A 4841-nucleotide genomic window follows, 5' to 3' on the forward strand; every position below is an offset into this window, starting at 1 on the left:
TTTTTTTAGATGTTTGTTTATTTTTGAGACAGTAGAGTCGGGGAGGAGCATGGAGGAGGGGCGGAGAGAGGGGGAGACAGAGGATCCAAAGCAGAATTCAGGTTAACAGCAGAGAGCCTGATGTGAGGCTTGAACCCATGAACCATGAAATTATGCCCCGAGCCGAAGTCAGACGCTTGACCGACTGAGCCACCCAGGCGCCCCTGATGCACCTCTTTAAATCATGTCCCAGGATCTTCCATAAGCCCCCTAGCTAAGATACTCTGATTGTTTAATCATTAATCACAGCAAATTCTTCATTCCATGTAAACCCAAGCTCCTTCTTTGACAGTTTCCTTTTCCCTGGCTTCAGTAGAGATAAGTCACTGTCTGCTCTAACATTTCAGAGATCATGAAATAAGCCACGATGCCTGCAGTGGCCACCTGAGGTCCCTCCTGGGTTCAACTAAACATTCAGACCACAAGCCTTCCAGAGGCCACACTTGACTTTAGTCAGAAAATGTGGCTAGGAATCCTAGCTGACCAGCCTGGCACTATCCACAGTTCATCACATGGAGCTCTGGTGTTAGCCTAGCGTCGCGGTCAGCTCAGGTAGGAAAGAAGGGCCTTGTTGCACTGTAGGAGATTTGCTGGCTTTCCAGCTTCCTCACAAAGACACAGTTCAAAAAGTTGACACGCTCAGGCCCAAAGGATGGTGCCCAGCCAGGTATGTATAGTTCATACAAATCCTCACTGTAAAACATGCCTTATTCTCCCCTTTTGGACTGGGGCTTAGAGAAGTGATAAGTGAGAGAGCCAAGATCTCCTGACTCCAGGGACCATTCCTCTTTCTACTACATCACAGCTGCCTCATTTGGAATTTCTGATCTTCAGCGTGACTACGACATAGTCTTGACATAATTTGAGTGTATTTTAAAGAAATACACGGTAATATTGTAATATTTTCTAAAGTGCAATAGGTAGTCTTATGATTATTTTAGAAAATATTTGTATGCAGGTTAAATTAGTAAATACATCTGAAAATTCCTGGTACATGGTAGGCATTCAGTAATTATTAATTGAATACTTCCTCAATTTGGGAGATCCCTGAATGACTTCTAAGGGCAATAGCTTTGACCTACAAGTCTAAGTCATGTTAAACAGATGGCCCCTCCAGGGTTACAGCAGGCCTTTGGTCACAAGAGCTCTATGCTGTATAGCTGTCCTTCCAGCACTCGTCCCCAACCACAATTAAATCTTCACTGACAGCAAACACAGGGCCTTTCACCCTCTCAGATCAACAGGCCAAAATGTAATTAGCTGAGGGGTGTGTGGCTCTTAGACGAGGTCACCCAAATCACTGTTTTCCAAGTGGCGCAGAAGGACAGAGCCAAGTCAGACCCGAGGCAGGATACTCATAGGCCTTAACTTGAGCAAGCTGGGCTCCTTCCTTCCAAAGAGACCACGGAGGGCTTGCAAGTTATCTACATCAGAAGATGTGGTCAATGCCTTACTAATTATAGTTGTTTAGCCTGCTCTTTAGAAAAAGAAGATGGGATACATACTTGGTATAACTGAAAGACCAGGAATCCAGTGATTATGTGACACGCAAGGCCCTTCGACCCCCCACCCGGCATTTCTGCCTCATAAACACACTCTCACCTTTGCATGTTGGTGTTTCTTCCCCGCAGAAGGCCTTATCCCTTCTCTCTTCTGACTAGTCAACTCTGACTCATCCCTCGATACTTAGTCCAAACGTTCCAGAACTGACCTGTGCAGAATGTTTTCCTTCTCTCACCTGAAGGCAGAAGAAAATTCTTCTATTGGACCATATGTCATGACTGTGGGCTCAGAAAATCAGGTCTGCAGGAATTATTAAGCCTTTGATGATTTGTCCCAGGCTTCTTTGAGTAAAAGAACACACATTTCATAGACTGGAGGTTGAGGGGAAGGCCCCTATGCTGTGCCCCAGGCCTTTCCTCAACCTCATTCCCTTAAAAAAACAGCCAGACCTGCTCACCTCATGAAAGCTGATGAAAGAGACTTCCTATTGGTGGCATTTTGTACTTTTACCTTAACTGAAGAATTTTTCAGTGAAAATGAATTTCCTTTTTCTATTTTGGAAAATTACCATGAAATAAAAAATCGGTTATCTGAACAGTTGTATCAAATTTTATGCACAACGATGTTAACATGACTTCAATACTCAGTTATCTTAGAGCCAATGAAGGGAACCACGTACGATCTCTAATGACCCAGGGAAAATGATGCAAATATTACTAGAGTGAGATTACAAGAGTCATATTCATGTTTCTCTGGCACAAGAGTGAGGATTGAAGAGACCAAGAAGTCAAGGGGAAATTATTTAGTATTAGCGCATTCAAACTTAACAATTTCAAAGGAGTCTTTTGAAAGCGCCGCCCTACCAGAGGTGGGGGTTTTTGCAAGTCAGAGGATACGGCGCCACCTACTGGCCATGGGATTTGCCCAGCTGCTAGGAAGGGTTGGGGTGACTTTGGTTCAGGGGCAAAACTGCCCCAGAGATTTGAATCTCAAGCAGTTTGGTGTTGACGGCAACTGGTGGTTGCTTCTTGGGCACAACGGACTCCTGGGAAGGAATTGGAAATGATGCGATCTGGGTTCTGGCCAAACCACTCACTGATCTGAAACAGTGGTTCTCAAAATCTGCCGCACATTCGAGTCACCTGGGGGCCTTAACGATCCTGATAGGCTGCCCTAGACCAGTGAAGTGCTCTGGGAAGGGCCCCAGGCATCAGTGAGTTTTCAATCTCCTCAGGTGACTCCAACGGACAGCTGAGACCTGCTGTTGACAGCCAGTGTCCCATCTCCAGTTGGTTCCTCCCCCCCCCCAGTGCTGACCCCAGAGAAATTTTGGCATGAAGAACAGCAGAATAACATGTACATGTTCCTGCCCTGTCTTAGGACTGTGATCAGAGAATGCCTCCCTGAAGGTCTGAGAGGACCCTGTGTGACAGTCTGCCCCCCACTTACAAAAATAACTTTGTTGAGGTATAACTGACATACAATAAACTGGAAATATGTCACGTGTGCAACTGGACAAGTTTTGATATAGCCGTGAAACCATCACCACAATGAACCGTCACCACATAATGAACACATTCTTCAAGACTGAGCTGGGAGAGTCTGTTTCACACTGCTGTTTCACAGTCATTTAATATTCCATGCCAGGCATTGTGCTGGGGAGAAGGAAACACGGACTCACCACGCACCACCCCTTTCCCGGGGGGAGCTGGCTTCAGGGCATAGCTGGGATGTGAAGGAGGCATGCCTCTACCTGAGAGCACTGGTGGGGGAAGACAGGATTCAGGGAAGCTGGTCAGAGGGGATTGATGGTTTAGCCAATGAAGACAGATGGAGAGGATTGTTAGCAGTTGAAGGAAAGGGGCTTTCTAAGCGCAGGGAACAGCGTGAATAGAGAATTGGAGGTACGGAGAGGAGGTGTGTTTGCGGAGCAACAGCTGGGGCCAGAGTGTCAGTGCCCTGGGCATTAGGCAAAGCTGGAGCAGTTGGTGGTGTGATGGGCCACAAGAGTTTGCCTCAATTCCGTGAGCTTTATTCTCTCAGGGGAGAACCCCCAAAAGCCTGAAGCAGGGGGCATCGTGATCTAATTCGCATCTTAGTTCATTCTGATAGCCCTCCGAGGTTGCAGGACAACCAACATGGGAAACCCTTGCAAAGTTCCCAGTGAGCAGAAACAAATGAATCGTAAGTCATATTATGTAAGAATCAAAAGCATCTTTGTACGTGAAAGCCATTTTTGTAATGTAATGTCATGTAATGTAAACATTACACGTATACATATTTAGAACAATTTTTTATTTAAACAATAGCAATGAAAGTCTCTGAAAAGTGGATGATAGTCCAGTCCATGAAGCCCAGAGTTATATGGCCCAGGATGTTTGAGAAGTGATGGAGACTGGCATATGGTGATGGGGGCACAAGGACGGGGCGGGAGGGGGGGGGTCTGTTTAGAAAAGATGTTCAAATAGCCTTCTTCTAGTACTGAATCCAGAATCATCTTCAAATGTAAAGGAGGTAACACACAGATCACCTGTGATGACGTTACAAGGTCAGCCAGTTTTAAGTTACATCTACATAAATTCTTCTGCTGTGAACTGTTGACTGATGTCTTTATAGGTGTTAACAGTTCATAAGAGTGTTTCCTTTATACCGTTTACCACCCAGCCTTGAGAACAGGAGAATAAACAAAGTGATATCTGTGAGGATGCTTTCAACTTCAAAAACAGAAATAACTATTCACAGTGGACTAACAGTCAAGTCCAGATGCTTCAGGCATGGTCTGATCAGAGCTCCAGCTCCATTCTTCCTTGGTTCTCTTAGCTCTGCCCTCCTCTACATGTTGGCTCAGCAAAACCGAAGCAGTCCGAGGCTTCATAGCTTTAAGCCTTCTTTGTCAAGGGAACAAAGGATTTCTCTTCCTCCAAGCTTCCTACCAAAACTGGGGCTTTTTTCTAATTGCATCTACTTATGCCATGTGCTCACCAAATCAATCACTGGCAAGGGGGATGGGGTTCCACTGATGGGCTTGGACAAACCAAGACCCACCCTTGGAGCTGGGGGTCAGATCGGTCCTATCCAAAATGTTTGGCTGCTTCATAATGTGAGACAAGTTAAGATGTGCATGGGGAAGCAGCTGAAAATGTCTATCGCATGATTAAAAATTGCCCTGGGTAGTCTAACAGCCCCTAACAAGGACGGAAGATATCAGTCTTGTTTGTCATGTGTCACGTTTGCTATTGAAAGTGAGACTCACTGCTGTGTGCATCCCCAAACGCCCATATACAAGGAGGGACACCACC

Source organism: Acinonyx jubatus, chromosome C2, assembly GCF_027475565.1.
Source record: "Acinonyx jubatus isolate Ajub_Pintada_27869175 chromosome C2, VMU_Ajub_asm_v1.0, whole genome shotgun sequence".
Lineage (NCBI taxonomy): Eukaryota > Metazoa > Chordata > Mammalia > Carnivora > Felidae > Acinonyx > Acinonyx jubatus.